At 38.9% G+C, this 22,835-nt stretch overlaps 1 protein-coding gene across 2 annotated transcripts in view; it reads left to right on the forward strand.

Moving 5' to 3' along the window:
• The window catches only part of LOC140485983 (sorting nexin-24-like), a 172,385-nt gene that overhangs the window by 129,249 nt on the left and 20,301 nt on the right, over window positions 1-22,835 (forward strand). The window lies entirely within an intron of this gene.

The following is a 22,835-nucleotide window of genomic DNA, read 5'->3' on the forward strand; positions in this document are numbered from 1 at the left end:
TTTCAAATATTAAAGTATATTAAAGTGCCACGACAACCTCCACATTCAGTACTTTATTATAATGTTACTCATGTTCATGTAAATACATTTTAGGTTTGATTTACCTCCTTGCCTAACCCTTACACCACCTTTTCTGGTCTCCATTTTATTTATGTATCTGATTTGTTCCGTGGTACTTGCATGCCAACTACTCTGCATGTGTCATTCAGCCTTCCCTGTTGCCATTACCACATATTGCTTAAGAACATAAGGATAGGAGCAAACATAGGCTATTTGGTGCATTGAGAAACTTCACCATTCAATAAGTTTGGGGCTTATGTTATTGTGGCTTTAAATCCAGTTTGCTACAAGCTCCCATAACCATCAACTATCTTGTAGATCAAAAATCTGTTAACTCAGCCTTGAACATATCCAATAATCCAATCTCCGTTGCTCATAGAGGAGGGGAATTCAAAATACTAGTAATGCTCCAAGAAGAAATTCTTCATCTCCATCTTAAACAGAGGATCATTTAGACTGGAATCATTCTAATGAATCTTAAAAATGCTTCCAATGCAAATAAATCTCTCCTTTAAAAGGAGACCACAACAGTGCACAATTCTCTAGGCATTTGCTGTAGACACCAAAACTTCACCAGGGATGCCTGCACATGTCACACAAAGAGCTTAGAGATTGATTATTGCACTGAGGTCGTACTATTACATTAGCTGATGACAGAGTAAAATAGTAATACCTTCTCTGGGCTGTTGTACACCACCACAATTACCAGCGGTAACAGGGACTTGGCAACAGATGCGAGCACGTGGGGGAGAAAACACAATGGCACATGGGAGTTTTATGTGTGGTATTTATGACAGAACCTGCCTTTCAAAGCTTGATCTATTCAGTATTCCGCAAGGTGCAGCATGTGTAAACACCCCATCTGAAATGGATCTGTTTGCCACGTACCTGTCATGTTTTAGATGAAACAATACTATACTGGAGTTCTTAGTGTGGTGTCACTCATTTGCTGTCAGAAGACATTCTCACTTTGCAATAAAGGTCAACATTCCATTTGTTTTCATAAATACTTACTGCAAGTATTTACCAACCTTTTGTGCTTGGTCAGCTAGGTCTGCCTTTGCAGCACCCGTTTAAATAATATTGTTTTTTCTACTTTTCTTGCCAAAATGGACCACCTCGCAATCTACCACAATGTAATCTGTCATTTTTTCTTTGTTAACTCACTTAACCTAGCAATGATCACATGTTAATGTGTCAGTGTCAGAGTCGGGAAGTGTCAGCTTCATTGAGTCTTTTTTTTATTCACTGAGAGGATATGAGCGTCACCAGATGGCCAGCAATTATTGCCCATCTCTAGTTGCCCTTGAGAAGGTGGTGGTGAGCTGCCTTTTTGAACCCCTGCAGTCCATGTTCTCTCAGTAGACCTGCAATGCCCTTTGGGAAAAAATTCCATGACATTGAAGGGACAGCAGTATATTTCCAAATCAGGATAATGGGTGGCTTGAAGGGAAACTTGTAGGTGGTAATGTTCCCATGTATCTACCGCCCTTGTCCTTCTAGATGGATGTGGTTGCAGCTTTGGAAGGTACTGCCAATTTCTGCAGTGCATCTTTTAGATCGTACACACTACTGCTACTAAGCGTTGGTGGTGGAGTTAGTGGATGCTTATGGATGTGGTGTCAATCAAGTGGACTGTTTGTGTCTGATTGTGTCAAGGTTCTTGAGTATTTTCTCATTGAAGGTTTCTCTCCTTGAAGCTTAGTGGATTCTCTAGTTATATTTGACCAAACTCATCTCATTGAGTACAGGTAGACAATCCTTTATTCGAAATCCTGAAATCCAAAAAGCTCCAAAGTCTGAAGGGTTTTTTTTGCAAATTTTTTTCTCATTAACAAGGTTGTTTGGCGTGCAAACAGTTAACCCAAGTTGACACCCACTGGATGCGTGTCACTTAGATATGATGTGGGCGGGCGTGGCCCAGCACAGGCAGGCCTCAATGCTGTTTCAGGGCCCGTTTTACTCGGTGAGTCTGCTCGTCCAGTAAGATTTTTAAAAATTTCACCATCAAACTGTCACTTATTCCGAAATTCAAAAAATTGCAAATTCCGAAAACTAGCTGGTCCTGAGCATTTCGGGTAAAGGATTGTGCACCTGTACCTACAGGGAGAACGTGAGAAACGCAGATGCTGGTGATCAGAGTCAGAAAGTGTGGCGCTGGAAAAGCACAGCTGATCAGGCAGCGTCTGAGGAGCAGGAGAGCCGACACTTCGAGCATAAGCTCTTCATCAGGGAGGGAGCCTATGCTCGAAACATCGACTGTCCTGCTCCTCAGATTCTACCTGACCAGCTGTGCTTTTCCAGCACGACACTTTTTGACTCATTAAGCACCTACTCCCACTGCACTGATGTCACTCTCATTAGATTCTAGCCCCACTCTAATGCTGCCGTATTGGAACAATTCACTACCTGTTGCTCCCAACAACAAGAAAGGCCTCATTGGATTTGCCACATGATTCTACTTGATTTCTCTCAATTGCTCATGTTGTTCAGGTCTCTGTAAGATTCATCCTATATCCTTTCCTGTAACAATCATTTCTATCTAATTTTCGACAGTACCCGTGATTCCTTCATCCATATTGGTGACTGCATGGGATGGAGGGATGCTTGTTGATGATCATAAGTATTCCCTGACCTTGGAGATGAGCTGAGAATCACAGCCTAGAGCCAGTGATTACTGTGGGGCTTGCTGATCAAAGCAAGGCTTATAGGATTGGGGTCAAGGTTGGAGAAGAATGCCCTACTGCTCCTGAAATCTTCATTCCACCTCCCTTTAGCTCTTTGGTTTCTGAAAGACCAGGGTAAAGATCACAAAGGGATGAAATATAGATTCACTGTAGTTTGGAGGCTGGGAGTATGGAGAGTGGTGCTTGTGGAGTTAGTGGACAATGCTGAGACTGAATTTCAGACAAAATCTTGAAAGTGTAGTTCATTTAAGTTTCAATTAAGCAGTCTGCGATCTGGGAGCAGGATGATTGTCTACGGAAAGCCAAAGGGGGCAGGTTGAAGGATGGCTGGTCAAGTTTGAGGTTTTTTTAATATGTTATACTTGACCAGATTCTCCCTTCTTGGGAGCTTAAATCCCCCCCATTCTATGCAGCATTCCAAGAAATTGACTAACACTTAAAATTATTTAATCTTTATATTCCATATTTGCTATTTGCATTGCCTTCGGATATTCTGACTCAGTGTCTGAATTCTGTGTGTGATATTATTCTAAGAACAATAACCAATATAGGCTATTCATAGGACATTCATAGACACAGCACATGATTTCATTTAACCGTTTTTTTTTGAAAAACACACAATTGTTAATGCTTATGCTACCCACTTTCTGGAAGCAAATGTTACCCCATTCTTGAATGATTTCTTTTTTAATAGTATTTAGAAATATTTGTTGTGTTTCATTTTGTTTAATGGCAGTATTTTACTTATTCTACTTAATAGTATCTCAGTTCTTCAAAATCAAAACTGTATCTTGCTGAGAGACTGAGCAAAGGCATTGATTAACAATCACTTTGGCATCAGGGCCACTGTCCAGATACATTTTTTTTTTGTTTTGCATATCTTATTGATTTTAAGCTGGTAAATGAGCATCATATGGATGAAGTGAAGTTGAACTGTTTACAGGCACAAAAATAACCTTTCAATAAGAAAAGATGCATGGGTCATACTATCGGTACTATTCTGCTGCCCCAAGCAGATGGCATTCAGCTGGTATTGATTTCTTCCTGTAGTTGTGGAGCATCACACAGCTGGGCATGCTCATTTCAATTTTTTTTCCTTCTGATGGTGAGGGAGAATGATGAATCTTGTTCCCCACTTTGTTTGCAATCCTTTCCCTCCTGAAGCAACATTGTGTTTGAAGAGATGTTGATAAAAATTTCTGCAGTGAAACCCGTGTTATCATAATGCTTGCTATGTCAGCATTTTACAAAATTGTTTCATAACATCAGAAATGGTCTAGGCGACTCGTCTTACAATAAATCAAAACTTGAAATTCAAATGTTCTTTACCTCAACATCAGCTGACTGCAGGTTATAAAATAGACAGAGTTCATACAGATATCAGAGTTTCAATGTATTATAGATCTTTTGTATGTTCAAGACTGAAATAACATCTGTGTTGAGCCCAAAACACTTGATAGTCATTGAATTAGTAGTGAGTTGTTATCACTGTTTCATAGATAAGTGTGGCAGCACAACATATCCCCATTTGCAGCACGACTATAAATGGCCAATTAACCTGTTTCAGTCCTGCTGGTTTAAGGATAAATTTGTTTTATGGGGGATGGTAGTGGGGAAATTGACTTAATATCTCAACTAATTTTTCTTGTTTTAACCTTGTGATGCGTAATGTAAAAATGGACATGAATTCTTAATCTGTGCAAAGTCTGAGGTGATGCATTTTGGGAAGAAAAACATTGAGAAACAATATAAAATTTTGGAAATCACCACCCCTTCTTGAGAGTAATTAGAAATGGCAATGAATGCTGGCCCAACCAGCAATGCTCACTTTCTATGAACAAGTAAATAAAAGGATTACAATTCTAAAGAGCATACAGGAATAGTAGGACCAGAGTAATATGTGCATAAGTCATTAACATTCAGAGGATAGGTTGAGAGAGCAGTTAATAAAGCAGGCAGTATCCTATGCTTTCTTAATAGGTTGTAGAGAGCAAAAGCAAGGTAGTTATATTAAATTTACATCAGAGTCTACTTCAGTTCTATTCTTAGCACTGTACTTTAGGAAGGATGTGAAGGCATCGGAGAAAGTACCAGAAGAGGTTTATGAAAATTATTCCTGGGATGAGGAATTTCAATTATGAAGATAGCTTGGGGAAGTTAAGAACGTTTTCCTTGGGGAAGAGGTGGCTGAGAGGAGGTCTGACAGAAGGATTCAAAATAGTCAGAGTCCTTGACAGATTAAATAGGGAAAAGCAGTTCCCACTTGTGAAAGAATGGAGCACAGAAGGGCACAGACTTAAACTGATTAGTAAAAGATGCAAAAATAATACGAGGAAAAACTCATTCATACAAATTGAGAGGATCTGGAATGTGCTGCCAGAGGATGTGATGGAGGGATGTTCGATCAAGGTATTCAAAGAGAATGAGAAAGTTACTTGAAAAGGAGCATTAAGCAAGGTTATGGGGAGAAGGTATGAGAATGGCGCAAAGTGAGCTACTTATCTGAGAACTTCATAATTTGATGGATCAAATGGACTCCTACTGCACTGTAACAATTCTCAGATTCGGTTTTGTACCTGAATTTTCTGCATTGCCTTTCAAATATATTTACCTGAGGGTGTAACAGTAATTAAAACCCAAGGGGGGGGGGGGGGGCAATGTCACACTTGAAATGTAAGCACTTTTTCTCTCCATAGACATTGCCTCACCTGATGAGTTTCTCTAACACTTTCTATTTTTATTTCAGATTTCCATCATCTTTGCTTTTATTAAATTGAAGCCTATATGTTCTGAATTAATACTGCAATTATTGCGTCATGAACAGTGTGCCATAGGAATCAGTGCTGGGCCCTCAACATTTTATAACTCACATATAAATAGTTTGAAGGTATGGCAGCTCATCTTGGTGATGACCACAAGGGTAGGTAGTAAAATAAAGCTGTGAAGAGGACATAATGCCTCTACTAAGCGATAGAGTTAGGTTTTGTGTGTGTGAGCAAAGATCTGACAAAATAGAGTGTAATGTGGGAACACGTAAAACTGTCAGTTTTTGCAGGAAGAATAAGAAGAAGCTCTTTACCTAAAAGGTATTCCTTACAGAGATCTGGGATGCTGATGCATTTGGGTGTCCGAGTACACGAGCCCCAAAATGTTTTTATGCAAGTACAGCAAGTAATTAAAAAAAGGCCATCAGAATGCTATCCTTTATTGTAAAGACAATTAAATACAAAAATTAAGAAGTTGGCCCTCAGTTATATGTGGCATTAGTGAGACCACGTTTGAAATACTGTGTACAGTATAATTCTCCTTATTCAAGCAATGTTGATTTAGAGAAGTAGACAAGTAGATTTAAAGAAGTGATACACAGCAGTTGGTGACTGTCAGGAAAGGTAACAAAGTAGTTCAGAAGTCTTTAGTTAGATAAAGGATTAAGACTTTGCAGAGTGAATATTAAAAGTTAGGTAGAAGGTGATCTCTAGTTTACTCCTGCTTCCAAGTTTTAAACACGGATGGGATATTCAAATTTATTCAAAGGGATAGGGCAGATAAATCCATGGGTGAAGATATGGTGCAATGTGCCAGGATTCAGGTTCTTGGATCAATGGGATCTCTTCTGGGTTTTCACCTGAACTGGAAAGGGACTAAAATCCTGGTGGGGAAATGTGCTAATTCTACTTTGGGAGCCTGTAAATCGTTGGGGGGGGGGGGGTTCCTAAGTATCAATGGAAATAGAAAGACAAATAGGGATGGTATGAATCAGAAAAGAGCAAGTTAATTAGAAAAGACAATCAAGATTAAGTCAGAGAACAAGGTAACTCTGAAGCATTAAATTGCATTTATTCCAGTTGACAAGTATGGCGCTAGAAAAGCACATCAGGTCAGGCAGCAGCTGAGGAGCAGGACAATCAACATTTTAGGCATAAGCCATTCCAGTGTAAGGGGTGTTACTTGTAAGACTGATGAACTCAAGGCATATATCCTAACTTGCAGCTGGGATATCGCAGCTATTACAGAAACTTGGGTGAGGAAAAGACAGGACTGGCACCTCAATGTTCTGGTTTTAGATGCTATAGAGAGGAGGGGGAGTGGCGTTTTTGATTAAGGAAAACATTACTACTCTAATTAGAGAGGATATTTCTGAGGGATCGTGCGGTGAAAATATATGGGTTGAAATTAGAAATAAGAAAAAGATGATCACACCAGTAGTCAGAGGGATATTGAGGAGCAAATATATAGAGAAATCTCAGATATATGTAAGAATAATAGGGTTGTAATAGGGATTTTAATTCTCCAAACATAGACTGGAACTGCCATATCAGTTAAACATTTGGATGGTGAGGAATTTGTAAAATGTGCTCAAGAAAATTTTCTTTATCAATATATAAATATTCCTCCGAGAGAAGGACAAAACTTGACCTTCTCTTGGGAAATAAGGCAGGGCAAGTGACTGAAGTGTTAGTAGGGGAACAAGTTGGACAAGTGATTATAATTCCATTAGTTTTGAAATAAGCATGGAAAAGATTAAGCCTTTCATACAAGATAATGTTCTTAATTCGAGTAAGGCAAATTTTAATGGTATGCAACAAGAACTTTCAAAAGTTGATTGGAGTAGGTTGTTCACAAGTAAGTGGGTAGCTTTCAGAAGTGTGATAACAGAAGTTTGGAGGCATTATGTTCCTGTCAGAGTGAAGGATAAGACTGGTAAGATTAGGTAACAATGGATGAACTAAAATATTGAGGTTCTGGTCAAGAATAAAAAAGAATCATTTTTTAGATATAGACAACTGAGATCAAATGAATCTTTTGAAGAGTATAAAGAATGTAGGGGCATTCTTAAGAGGGAAATCAGGATTGCAAAGAGGGGATATGAGATAGCCTTGGCGGAAAAGGTTAAGGATATTCCAAAGAGATTCTACAAATACATTAAGAGCATAAAAGTAAGTAGAGAGGGTTGTCCTTGTGTTGAACCTCAGGAGATTAGAGATATAATAAATGAATATTTCGTGTCAGCTTTTACTGCAGAGAAAGAAATGGAGGCTAGAGAACTAAGGGAAATAAATATTGATGTTTTAAAAACAGTTCACATTGCAGAAGAGGAAGTGCTGGAGGTCTTAGAAAACATAAAGGCAGATAATCTCCAGGACCTGATCAAGTGTAACACAGGATGTTGTGGGAAGTTAGGGAGGAAATTACTGGGTCCCTAGCAGAAATATTTGTATCATTGATAAACACAGAAGTGAGATACCAAAGGACTAGAGGATGGCTAATGTTGTGCCTTTATTTAAGAAATGCTGTAAGGACAAGTCTGGGAACTATAGACCTGTGAGTCTGACATCGGTGGTGGGTAATTGTTGGACGATGTTCTGAAATGTAGCATTTACATGCATTTGAAGGGGCAGGGAATGATTCTGGATAGTCAGCATGATTTTGAGCAAGGGACACCATGTCTCTCAAACTTAATTGAGTTTTTTGCAAAGTAACCAAAAAGCTTCATGAGGGCAGAGTGGGAGATGTTGTTTACTTGGATTTTAGTAAAGCTTTTGATAAGGTTCTGTGTGGTAGACTAATTAGTAAAGTTAGATTACATAGGATTCAGGGTGAACAAGTGGTGCAGGGTTGTTTTTCAGTCTGGTGGCCTGTAAACAGCAATGTTCCGGGTACTGGATCCACTTTTGTTTGCCATTTATAAATACGATTTGGATAAAAAAATAGCAGGCATAGGTAGTAAGTTTGCAAAGGCCACCAAAATTGGCAAAGTGGACGGTGAAGAAGGTTATTGAAGATTACAAAGGGATCTTGATCAATTGGGTCAATGAACTGAGGAGTGGCAGATCAAGTTTAATTTCGATAAAACAAAAAGGGCAGGACTTATACACGTAATGGTAGGGTCCTGGGTACAGTTGTAGAACAGAGAGACCTATGGGTTTGGGTAGATAATTCTTTGAAATTTGCGTGACAGGGCGACAGAGTGGTTGACAAGATGTTTACCTTTTCAGCCTAAGAGTTGGGACGACATGTTGAGGTTGTGCAAGATGTCGGTGAGGTGTCTTCTGGAGTAGTGTATGCAGTTCTGGTCACCCTGTTATAGGAAGGATATTATAAAATTGGAAATTTTTAGGAAAAGATGTACCAGGATGTTGTTGGGAATGGGGAGTTTCAGTTATAAGAATAGGCTGGGATTTTTTTCATTTTAGTGCAGGTGGTTGAGGGGTGACCTTTTGAAATTTAAATCATAAGGAGCATAGATAAGGTGAATAGCAATGGTCTTTTCCCTAGGGTGGGGGCGTTCAAAACTAGGGAGAATATCTTTAAGGTAAGAAGAAAAGGATTGAAAAAGGACATAAGGGGCAACTTCTTTACACAGACAGTGGTTAGTGTGTGGAATGAACTGCCAGAGGAAGTAGTGGATGCAGGTACAGTGACAACGTTTAAAAGATATTTGGATGGGTACATGAATAGGGGAGGTTTGTAGGGACATGGGCTAAGTGCAGACAGGTGGGATGGTTTAGTTTGGGAACATGGTCAGTGTGGACTAGTTGGACGAAAGGGTCTGTTTCCATGCTGCATGACTCTATAACTCTAATAATAGCCCTTGGGAACTGTCAGCAAAGGCCTTTGTTGAAATTACACAAAGAGACGGTAACACTATCTCTTTGGTGCAGTTTCAACAGACACCAGATGGCCTGTCAATCAGAACAGTTCAGCAAAGGGTTTTGTTTTCACTCTCAGTGTCAGCCTGTTTCATCATGTTGTAAGAATTAGGATTTAAAGTCTTAAAATCATGACACTAATTTCTGTAACATCTACTTTATCAACTCATGACATCCATACTGCAATTAATGACAGTTGGACCAGGAACAATGTTTTGTTTTAAATTTGGCACTATGAACATATGGCCTTACTGAATTTAAGTTTGCCACCTGTGTGAATCATGCCCTCCATCAACAAAATGGATTTCTCAATGGTACATATGTGAAGCCGGTTGTTAAAGACTTCATGTCATTAAGCTAAGATTTTAAAATGGTACATTGTTTTGGAGCCAAAGGTGGAAAGCATATTTTTAAAAATGTTTGTTGAGTTTTAAGTCAACTGACTATTATGGTAGCAAACCACTGTATATTAAATATTGATAATCCTTTTCAAAATGGTGTTGATTACTCTTATTATCTAAACTTTCTTCACTTAAAAATCAAATTGTGTAAACAAAACCATGAATTCTCTTCAGCATCCGATCTGCATATTGGAATTAGACAGCACAGATCTATTAATGCTGAAGTTACTTCATCACAGAATTGTATAAATTCAGTCAGTTAGGTAAAGCTGTTTTCTGGTGCATAGCACTACATCAGTAACAAATATAGCATTGCTTTTTGTTAAATTGAGATTAGTGGATAACAGTAATAAGGAAAAGAGAAATGTCTCGAAGATATGCTTGGATTTAATTAATGAACCCTTCTTGGTACGACTCTAGAATTAGATCAGAAGTTGGGAGGGAGTTAAAACTGTTAATGTCACTTTGTTCCTTTGGATATAATTTGAACCCCTGGACACGATCGGTGTTGCTGCATCCTGTCCACATCTATTTGAAATGCTGGTTGAAGAATGCACAATATTCACCTAATATCAAATATTTAAAAACTGACTTTGATTCTAGTTTCACAAGACAAAGTCTTTGCCAAGCTTTTAAGGTAGTTGATGTTTTTGTAATTTTCATTGTATGGCATTTGTTAGGGTTCAACTCAGTTTCAGGAAACTAATAAAGGCAATGGTTAGATGGTATTTTCCTGGCCAAAAGATTGCACAGAATCTTTTGTTGCAAATTTTGCAATTAATATATTTGCAGACCTCAAAGCTCGAAGAAAGCAGAACTGAAACAAGTGCATTAACCCCGAGAACATTGAATTCCCTACACTAACTGCAGTATTCTGTTCTGACTTGGAGGAGGCACCTGATGTTTAGAGTAATTAGTTTCAATGGGAATGTCAGCAGTGCTCTCTCGAGCTTTCTCTGGCCTCCTAGGATACGAAGAAAATATCACCAAGACAAACATGAAAACTCATTGCATAGTTGAACATTCTTCAACATGATAGTGATTTCAGGGGGGCACAAAAATGATGATGGGAAACAATATTCTTCTAATGTAAAGACTGAATTTGATTCCAGTTTCACAAGACAAAGTCTTTGTCAAACATTTAAGGTAGTTGGTACTTCTGTCATTTTCATTGTATGGCATTAATTTTAGGGTTCAACTCAATTTCAGGAAACTAATCAAGTCAGAATTTAGATGGTATTTTCCTATGAATTTGGCAGTTCTGCAAACTCTGAGGGTTTCTTCTACATCTGACACATTTACCAGATGATGGTTCAGGTTATCTTTCATTATAAATGTGATCTTGGGATAAAATTAATGTAAACTAAAAGGATGTATCTTGTATGGAGCAACCTGTCATGTTCGGTAGTTATATGTTTCTATATTATTTGTCATGGAGTTATAGTGTAGAAGTATCCTAAATATAAGAAATCTCATCCGGTTTTCTTCGTGACTTTTTAAAAATTGTGCGTATTTAAGCATAAAATCTGAAGTTAAAAATATTGTCTATACAACATATTCAAATATTATTATGAAAGAGTAGCTGCGAATAAAATTGAAAACAATTTAAGAACCGTAATGTTGGAAAGAGAGCTATTTTGCTTAAATGAGGCTAATGGAGACAGCAGCATTTATATACAAAAGAGTTATATTTTGCAGGGCTCACTTCAGGAGAATATATGTTTGCAGTTTTCAATTGTTAATTATTCAATTTGTCAAAGAACTACTTGTGATGAAATAAATCACATTTATATTCAGCTTAAACAAATATTAAATTAGCTTTTTTATTGCAGGTACTATCAGATTTAGGAATTAGAGACAGTAGCCAAGTCACAATGAATTTTTACGCATTGAGTTCTTAATATAATTCTACAGCAAGATGATTTTCTGATAACTAATGGGATATAGTACCTCCAGATATTGAAAGCTACTTCAACCTGAAGTTTTATTACTGAAATGTTGATATTTGTTATATCCTCTGAAGGTTAGTGGAGTTGTCTTGTCCACATTTCCAGTAAGATGGTTAGTGTTATAATTGGCTGATAAGAAGGCCTGAACCTAAATATAATGCCAACATTCGATTTCCCAGTGTCCTCAGTGAAGATCTGTCACCATTTATGTTGACTTTAGTGACAATTCTCTAGCAGCGAAACTCGAGGGAAATCATTACACTGTTTATGCCTCTGCTTTGTCGGACAGAGTTATCCTGTGATATTTTAACGTATTTTCTCCTGCATGATGGCATCTAGCTGAGGTTAAGGCAGAACAAGTCCCTCTGTAATACGGTGACTGCATTTTACTCACTGAAACAGAAAAGAAATCTGACAATTAGGTGTATGGAATGTCAGTGAAGGGACATGTGCAAGTAATCAGCTACTTCCACAGGGAGTGCAGAGTTAAGAGGCAGATTCTTAAAAATTTGAGGCTTTTAGTGGCCGCACTACAGGAAAGAAATCAATATGGTAGAACTGAGGTTATGGTGGGCGAGAGGAGCAGAAATCAATATTCTAAGAATGCACACTTTTTATTTTGCTTTTCATTTTCCACACAGAATAGGTGAAAAGATGTATTTTTAGGGTGCTGCCATTACAATGGCCATACGTTATCCTGAACTAAATTAAGAGCATGTTAGCTTATATTGCGTGAGGTGTTTCCTGATTACTTCAAATATGATATGCATTTGTATGTATTAATGTATATTTCTTGTAATAAAGGACTGGCAAATATACATATCTAAAATAGTTAGGCCTTTTTTGACAGAAGTTGGGTTTTATTTGCCCACAACCTCATCTATTTAATTCTGAATAATAGTATTTTCCTGAACGTATTTTGACAATGCCAAACATATAATGGTGCAGATTATGTTTGAATACTTGAAACACTTAATAATTACATTGTTTATTAAGTTTTTTTGTTCTGTTTTCTTTTAAAATTCAAGATAGTGTTAAAACACTGACATCACAGCAATCATTATGATGTCTAGTAATCCCTTCAGAAATGGCATATTCTATAGCTGAGTATTAACACCAAGAATTTCCTTGGGGATTCTCCCAATCATCTGCCATAACTGCTGAAGATCAGCGGACACCCTGGATGGGTGGGTGAACTGGATTTCTGCCAATTGTCTGCCGAAGTTGCAGAGGATCATAGAATAACCCTGGAGGGAATTCCTTATTGTGTTCTTTAATGATGTTAAAGTGTAGGTTTAAAATGGATTTTAACTTTATACTGTAAATGCAAGAATAGTAACATTATATTAGAGATATTGATTAGGAATATGGAATCTATCTGTTCCATTACACAATGTCAAAAAATGATAATGGAAGCTTTTCTGATTCTTTGGGTTTTTTTTCTTTTTTTTTCTGAGTGACAGGTGTGTCAGAACTCCTGTTTTATTTTAATTATCCCCACACTACCGCCTAACTGCAGTAGTGCTTATTTTTTTTCCCCCAGCACCCATGCTGTGTGTGTGTAGGTGTGAAACACAGTGAAAGACGCAAGGTGCACAAATTTTTATTCAGTTTCCACCACCAGGAAGAAAGGAAACACCCGAGTGGCACATCATAGGGCAATGCTTTGAGATCAAACAGTGAAGGGGAGGGCAGGGATTAAATCAAAATAGAGTTGGAGGAGGAAATAATGCACTCCACTCCCTGCGGCGCCCACCTCTCCCTAAACAACTCCAGGGTGTTGGGGGACATCGTGTGCTACTCCAGAGACACCCAGGCATTAACATAACCACGGAAGAGCGACAGGCAGTCGGCCCTAATGGCCCCCTCCACTGCCCACTGCCTGGACCTGTTTATGGCCAGTTTGGCCAGGCCCAGGAGCAGTCCCACAAGGAGGTCTTCAGACCTGCCTTCCCCCTTCCATACCGGGTGTCCGAAGATCAGGAGCGTGGGACTGAAGTGTAACCAAAAACAGAGAAGGTGGTTTTTGAGGAAATCAAAAAGGGAGTGCAAACGCCGACACCCAATATATACATGGTCCCACGGACTCCACAGCACCACAGAACAAGCAATTGGGCTGGGAGTCCGTGAACCACCACAATCTGCAGCTGCAAGGGACCGCTGCGTGCAGCATCCTCCACCCTAGATCCCTGAGAGAAAGGGGGAAGACTCCCACGTAGAGAGCCCTCCACTGGGGATCTTCACCTCCCAGTGGCAAATGGGCATGCCAAGGCGTGTCCGGGTGGTGGATGAGGGAGAAGAGGTGATTCTTTGGTTGTTATCGGTGTTGGACAATTGGTCTGATTGAAATACTGCCCTAAAAATGAAGCTGATGTATCCGCAAAACTGTTTTACTGAAGAATGTTTTACATTTGTGAAAAATTCCAGTCCATCTGAAAAAGACACTTAATTATTGAATTAAACTGCAGTAGCTTTGTAACTAAGCTGTTGCCTCTATTGTCACAATGTTTTTTTTAAAATCAAGACAAAATAAATATGGTTATATGCAATAATGTTAATGAAACTTTACAGGAAAGGAAAATAATCTTTGGCAAATGGTGAAAACATTTTAACCCATATTATGTAGTAAGTTATCAATCATCTATGCTTTAGGTATAAGCACCGAAAGTTAAATAATCCCAAATGGTTGAACCAGCACTGCACCACAAGTATGCAAAAGAGATGGTGGTCTTAATGATTTTTTTGTCTTTGTGTTAGGCACGGAACAGCAGTTCTTGTGCCAGCTCAATGTCATTAGTGTACAGATGGAGTATGTGACCAGTGCATTGTAAGCTGATCTGTCAAGCTTAACAAACAGCCCACCTTGTTAACATTCCTTAAATCCTGCATTAATAACCCAACGTAAATCCCTGAACACACACTCACTGGACTTTCTCTTTGTTGCCATGATGGATGAGGTTGTACCCTGGAAAGTAAAGTAACAACTCCTCCCCAAATAAAGAGGTAAAATAACAGAGGATTCGTTCTCTGTCATTTTTCAGTCGTCTTGACAAATTAAAAGAAGCCTTCTGGTTTCCATATTTTAAAGCATTTTTAATGTGGTGCAATGGATACATGTTGATTGAAGAGTGGTTTTGAGAAAATAAAAATACAGTTACATTAGCCCAGTTCTTTTGGTTTCTGGCTGGTTGGAAACTGAATATACCCATAATCGGATCCCTCAGAGCTCCTGATTCACTGACTCTGCAGGAGTTACCCAGGAAGTTTAAATTTCCTCAGCTTGCTAGGACCCTGCACAAAAATCATGCTTAAAGTTAGCGTTTGAAACTCGGGGGGCATTCACCTGGGTGGTTAGATGTTAGACTGAAACGATATCTAACTCCTGAGTAACTGTGCAAATGACTCCATGCTCCTCCAGACACCTGACTCTATCCTTGCCACTCCCTGGCCCTTCAAAATTACTTCCAACCCTCTGAACCCACTCAACTTCCTGGACTCACCCCTGATAGTCCACCTCCACCTGCCTCCTGAATCTGATTTCCCCTGACTCTGATGTCACCTTGACTTGCTTCCTAATCCAAACTTACTCCTTCAATCCTCACCTGGCAACCCCTGACTTCCCCAACCTGACCTGACCAAATGTTACTACCTGCCCCTCCAGCCACCCACAATTGTGTTACCCTACTCAGCTAACACCTCACCACCCACCATCCTCTTAGCTATTATCTCATCCAACCTCCCACCTTCCCACATTCTCCATTCACTAATGCTCATACTAACATATTAAGTTCTGGGACATTTAAAATGTTACCAGGACACTGCAACCGGTGCTGTCGAAAAGAACGTGGCTTCTAAGCAGAATCTCTGAGCTTCTTCCCTGAGCTGGAGGTGTTTTTTCAGAATGCTCCATCAGAAAACTGGACAGAAAATTCAAATGCCAAGTGGGTCATTGTTTTGATCTGGTTGGAAAGGAGTTTTTTCAATACTGACTGGACAATTCAAGCCATTCTTATGCTTCTTACTAGTATACATATACAATTTGGCAGATCAGGTTTATTACTGAGTAGCTCAGCCATACAGCACGGTGAGAAACCAAGTCTAATGCCACCTCTGTGCTCCAATGACTGAGCTCAAATGGTTTTCATGTATATGCTAGATTTAACCTCCCCACTCATTGGCTAATAATCAATATCAATGAATACCTCTCAGTTAGTTAGAAATCTCTGCTGAAAGTCTGTGAATATGAATATCAGATGAAGTTTCTCCTAAATTTTCTCTCAAGGTTCAGTAGCCTGTTAAAAATCACCATTTATGTTTTCACATGAGTAACAGGCACTTGATGTATCTGTATCTAACTGGAGGCAAATATTGGTGAGAAAATTGAGATACCTTTCCTTTACAAATGTTTTGCAGCTAATCAGCTTTATGCAAATGGCTTTAAGCATGCTCATGTGAAAGAAACAGCACTGAGCTGAAAAGCCTCTGCCAATGAAAAACTAAGTGCAATTCTGGGCAAGATGAACAGAGATGGAAATTCTGACAGGAGATCCTGGCAACACTGGGTGAGGAGACATCTGAAGTCCTGGAAATGTAATTTTAGAGTTCTGTTGAGGAAAAACAGAGTTAACCAGATGATTACAAAGTGTACCTTCTGTGCTTTACTTAACTATTCTAGTTAAGTAAAGATAAAATTGCTAAATCTCCAGATTGAAGAGGAAATAATTAGAAGCAGTTAATATGGAGTTCAAGAAGAAACATTATGCTTGGAAAAACCTGATAGTTATTTGAAGAGTTATTAGATGTGGTGGATCCAGGAAATACAGTAGAAATGGTTAACAATGACTTTTAGACAGCCTCTGACAAATGGATAGGACACATTTGTAGAAATTTGAAGGGAATCCTGGGTAGGAAAGGTAACATGTTGGATCAAAAATAGAACTACAGAAATGATATCGTCCAAAATGGATACAGTATAGTCCTGAAGAAGGGTCCTACCCGGAACATTGACTCTCTTGCTTATCGGATGCTGCCTGATCTGCTGTGCCATTTCCAGCGCCATGCTTTATCAACATTCAGAGTATGGATGGGGATCATTCATCCTTCTTGTCCATGCTAACCCAAAGACACCCAGATGCCCTTTCTAATCCCATCTTCCTGCACACAGCCCATAGCCCTGCAGCTTATAGCACTTAAAGCACAAATCCAGGTACTTTTTAAAAGAGTTTAGGGTCTCTGCCTGCACTACCAATTCAGACAGTGAATTCCATAGACCCAACAGCCTCTGGTTAAAAAAAAGGCTTGCCTCGTGTCTTCTCTAATCCTTCTGCCACTTGGCTTGAATCTGTGAACCCTGGCTTTTGAATTCTCTGCCAAAGGAAACAAATTCCTCCTGTCCACTCGATCTCTATCCCTCACAATTTTGTATGCCTCATTCCTGGTATCTATCCATTCCAAGGAAATCAACCCCAGCCTCTTCAGTCTGTCCTCATAGCTATAGTTCTCCAGTCCTGGCAACATTCTAGTAAATCTTGTCTGCACTTTCTGCAGAGCAATTGCATCCTTCCTGCAATGTGGTGACCAGAACTACACACAGTACCCCAATTGTGACCTCACCAGTGTCTTATACAATTTCATCATTATACCCCTACTTCTGTATTCCATACCTCTGTCAATGAAAGAGAGCATGCCATATGTTATCTTTACAACCTTATCTAGCTGTGCTGCTACCTTTACACACCTGTATGCCAACATCTCTCACTTCATCTATCCCGCTCAGTATATTCTCATTTATTGTATATCCCCTTTTACTGTTTGACCTGCCAAATGCATTACCTCACACTTATTAAATTTAAACTTCATCACCCTCTTTCTTGTCCACTCCACAAACCTATCTGTACCATTTTGGAGCTTACAGCTATCCACTACACAGCCAATTTTTGTGTTGTCTACAGGTTTCCCAATTTAGCTCTCCACATTCAAATTCAAAGTGTTAATGTATAAAACAGACAGCAGACATCCCAATACCAAGCCCTGTGGAACACCACTCAAAATAGCATTCCATTCACAAGAGCAGCTAACAACTGGTTTCTCCTTACTAAGCCAAGTTTGGATCCAATTCGATACGTTACCCTGTATCCCATGGGCTTTTGCCTTTTTTGACCAGTCTGTCATGTAGGACCTTGTCAAATGCCTTACTAAAATCCATGTATAAAACATCCAATGCATTACTAACATTGATCTTGCTGCTTACTCAAAGAATTCAATCAAATCTGTAAAGGATAACCTTCTCATAACAAAAGCATGCTGAATATCCTTGACTAGTCCATGCCTTTCTATATTTCAGTTTATCCAATCTCTCAAGATTGATTCCCAACAATTTGCACACAATAAAAGTAAGCCCAACTGGCCTGTAGTTCTTTGGCATTTCCTTTGTACTGTTTTTCATGAAAGCAACCACATTTACATTCATCCAGTCCTCCAGCATCTCATCTGTGTCTAATGAAGGTTGGAAAAAGATCCTGAGCATCTGCTATTTCCATCCTGACTTGCTTCAATATCCAAGGAACAATACATCCAGCCTTGGTAACTTGTCCACTTTCAAAGATTTCAGCTCCTGTAACACTTTTCTCTCATTATGATTATTTTGTCCAATGTTTCACATTGCTCCTGTTGAATTACTATATCCACATCATCCCTTTTCTTTGTGAAAATTCATCCAAAATATTTCCCATATTCTCTACATCTTCACACAAGTTCACTTCTACATTTCTAATAGGTCCCAATTTTTCCTTAGCTATTCTTTTGCTCTATATAGAGTAGATTAGAAGAGAAGTTTAAGAGTTCATGGCAGTTTGTCAGTAATTGGATGTCATAAATTTGTATAAGGCATTAAACTCTGAAAGGTTTAATGCTGAGGAATGTGTTATACACTATCCAATATGATGATGTCAGATGGACTTGGGTGGGAGAGCATTTCTGAATTTCGAAGGAAATACACCTACCCTTTAGGTCTTTCTCTGCCCAAGTAACAATGTCTATCGCATGAATGTAACTTGAATGAATGATTATATTATCACATATCTTGAAGGTGCAGTGAAAAGTGTTTTGTTGCCATAATCTGGCACCATTTGGAGCTACAAAAAGAATGAAAAGAAATTATTTAAATAAGTTTTCATCTTCTGGTCAAATTGGGTCTCAAACACACCTCCCGGGCTTCTGCAAGGCCTCTGGAAGGTGTTCTGCTCCTCAAGGAGTCCCATTCTGGGAACAACAATGATGGCAACGGAGACCCGGTCTCTGCCCTAGTCCGACACCGCCGAGTGTCCAGGTCGCAAGCCCACTGCTGCTGCCAAGGGCCCAGGGTCTGGCCTTGAAGATGAAGGAAAAAGAAAAGGAAGAAAACCATATAGAAGAAAGGATGCTGCTGGCCTGGAGTGGACGGACTCCAATGAAGCCACCATCTTGAAAAACTTGGTGAAAAAACTTCCTTGAAGTCTTGAAAAAAACCCTGTAACTGATTGCTAACATGCAATTAACTACATTTTGTTTAAGATAAAATCCTCCTCATTAGATAACCAAGTGGAATTCCTCTACTATGCAAGACAGGTCAGATCCTTTAGGTGCAAAAGCAGAAGTTGCTGGAAAAGCTCAGTTGGTATGGAAGCATCTGTGGGGAGAAAGTAGAGTTAACGTTTTGGGACCAGAGACCCTCCTTCAGAACAGAGGAAGATTTTAGGTGCCTACCTAAAGTAAGGATATTAACAGTAAATATATCTAATGTACTTTTCATCAAAATGACTATTATTATACAATCCTCATACAACATCAATGATCTACAAGGTTCTGTTTATAAACCGTTCATTTTACTCCTGACCCTCTGAAGCAGAATGTTATGATTTTCTACATTAAAGATACTGTATAAATGCAAGTGTTCATACACGACGTTTGCAAGAATACGGCTATGTAAGGATTATAATTCTTCTTAATCACTTACTTTGTGGGTTAGAAGCCAATTGAAATCAGCCAGGTCAGAAGTGAGGGCAAGTGTGGCTTTGTGACTACATTCTGTTCCTCGCTAACTTCTTGAATTATAGAATGGTGCTGCTTAAGAAAAATAGTGGTGATGGAAAAATATGTGGAAGTGGATTTTTAGAAATAATTGTATTTAATATAGCAAACTGACACTGACGGTGCAATTTAAGCTTTGGCCAAATTAGCAGTGAGAAAACATGGTGCAGCTGTTCAAATTGAGAAACTCACAATTCCCATTGATTTGTGATTTAAAGGTGCTAATGTGGGCAATGGATAAAACTTTAAGCCTCTGATGGAACCTTAGTAATAAACATGAATTATTGTGTTCCATTAGTACCTAATGATCTGAATTTTAGCCCAATTAAGGTAATCACAATATAAACCTGTCATAACGCTACAATCCTTACAAATCTTACAAGGAAAGACTGATCTGCCTTGGATTCCTTCATACTCAAGTCTTGAGACCTTTGAACTTCCCTCTCATCCCCACTCTACACTCAGCCTTCCTGTGACAATGTTCTTATGCTGGTAAACTCAAAACTCACACTGCCTAAGGAAGGAGCAGGGGCTCTGAAAGCTTGCAGTTTCAAATCAACCTGTTGGACTCTAACCCGGTGTCGTGTAATTTTTGGACTCAGGTGGACAAAGTCAACACTAGCACCTCCACATCCTATGCTGGTAGGCAGTTTATATATCACACAATTTTCACCCTCCCTTACCAACCAGCTACCAAATAGCTGACTGATGGAACAGAATCCCTACAGTGCGGAAGCAGGTCATTCAGCCATTGGAATCCACACTGATTCCAAGGAGCATCCCACCCAGATCCACCTCCACTAACCCTATCCCAGCAAGCCAGCATTTCCCATGGCTGATCCACCTAACCTAAACATCCTGGGACACTGGGTAATTTAGTATGACCAATCCACCTACCCTGCACATTTTTGGATTGTGGGAGGAAACCAAAGAACATGCAAACTCCAGATAGTCCCCCATAGCTGGAATTGAACCCAGGCCCCTGGCGCTGTGAGCCAACGTGCCGTATAAGGTCAAATGAGACCCAGCAATTAACATCTGTTATTTGTCTGACTCTCACAAGTGTTTGGGATTGCCATCCACTCCATTTGGAGTTGAAACGTGATCTAGAAAATATTCTGCCTTATGGATGATTAAATGCTCAGATCAAGGAAGCACGTGTAGCATTTCTGAGCAGTTTTATATGTTTGTGTATTTTATTCTGCTTTCCCCTGGTCAATGATATGGAGATTATATTTCAGGAATAGCAGTTTGGGGATCATGAGTTCAAATAACTGTTTGAGAATCTGATATTGTGTATTTTTATTTTAAAATATTTAAAATAAAAAGCTGACACTAGTGCAGATAACCATAAAGTTGTGGGAAGGTAAAAGTCCACATGGTTCACTCGTGTTCTTTAAGAAAGGGAGTTTGCAGTCCCTACTCAGTACGGCCTTTGTGTGACTCCTGCTTCATACCAACATAGTTGTAATGTCCAAACAACACATTCAGTAAAATCAAACAGCTAGAAGTTGAAGACAGCCCCTTGTTATGCAAAACGTTTGAAGCAGGCTGACATGGCAGGAAGCATGATTGCCTGGCCCACTTTATCATGAAAGAGGCGCCATGTCAGTCTCCTGGTGACTGCCAAACTTTCCCTTATTAAAGGCATCTCAACTGGATCCTTCGTCATGGCTAGGAGAATGTCACCGTTCTCTGACCAGATGGAGAGACCTCACCATCTGGGCATGACAGAGCCCCAGCCTAGAGATGTGCAAAAGATTAGGTATTGATTAGTAGTGTCTGTATTTCCAATCCAAATAATATTTTCAGAAAATCATTTGAAATCATTTGACTGCTACTGAAAATGGTGTGCCATTTATAGAAATGTAATGTTACTGTATTTGAAATGTTGTCTATTTAGGGTTTGGTTTGCAGGATCATTTCATGCCAAAAAATGCATTTTTGAAACTAATTTTTAATGAGAGTTATTTTGAATTAGATCATTGATAGCTTAGTCTTGTCCTTTTTATTACCAAAATTACTCTGCATTCCCACTAATTGAGGTAGAGTTATTGGGTCATTCCAACTAACATCCAATTGGGCACTTTAACTTGCCAACTCATAAGATGTCAATATAGAACAGAATAATCAGATTGTGATTTAGAGTGAAATTCTGTTTAAGTTGATGGATGGAGAAGTTGGAGATATTTCCTGTTTGTTAACAAGTTATCCCTTGTAACTCAGTGTATAACAGTTTTGATTCTGATAAGTCAGAGAATGTTTCTTCAACCACCATGTTTTTTGAGTGATATGTACTGCAGACATGAAGAAAGTGCCTGCTGCTACATGTGTATTTTCTGTATTACTAGAGTGCATTCTGATTATATGCCTTACCCAAATAATTAAAAATAAATCCAATTTACTTGGACTTTATTTCAAAATTGAGATAGTGTGAAGCTATATATAGATTGTAGTGTAGGGTTTGTTGATTGATTTGGACTGTGATTAACTCAAAGTTGAATCCTGACTACAGTAGAATATTTTGCAAGTAGTTATTTGAATGATACGTTGATTTTTGGAGAAGTCCTGTTGGAGTCAGTGCTCAGTATTGACCGTCTCTGTTAAGTGGCAGGAAACCATCAATAATATGAGCTACCACAAATTGTAGATAATGTGATTGACTGCTACCTCTGAATCGGAACGAAATCAGAAACAAATCAGGAGCATATAAGGACGTCAACAGTAACAGCACAAAAATTACCAATTATACATTGGCATTCATGCTTTTTCTTTCTTTATGAATAAATGGCATAGGGCTTTTTACTAGCTCCAGTGCAAATCAAAGTCAAAAATTGTTGACTGTAAATCATTTGACAATGGTAAGGATAGACTTTCATCTATATTTAGGAAAATACTGTTTTTCCAGTGGTTGGTAGATTGTTCCCTGTAAATAATGGTTTATAATATTAGAAGTGGTAATTAATGCATTGAATAGGTTTCATATAATTATCGTTGCTTGTGACAGTCTTTCGTATATTA

The sequence above is a fragment of the Chiloscyllium punctatum genome, chromosome 2 (assembly GCF_047496795.1).
Source record: "Chiloscyllium punctatum isolate Juve2018m chromosome 2, sChiPun1.3, whole genome shotgun sequence".
NCBI classification, from domain to species: Eukaryota; Metazoa; Chordata; class Chondrichthyes; order Orectolobiformes; family Hemiscylliidae; genus Chiloscyllium; species Chiloscyllium punctatum.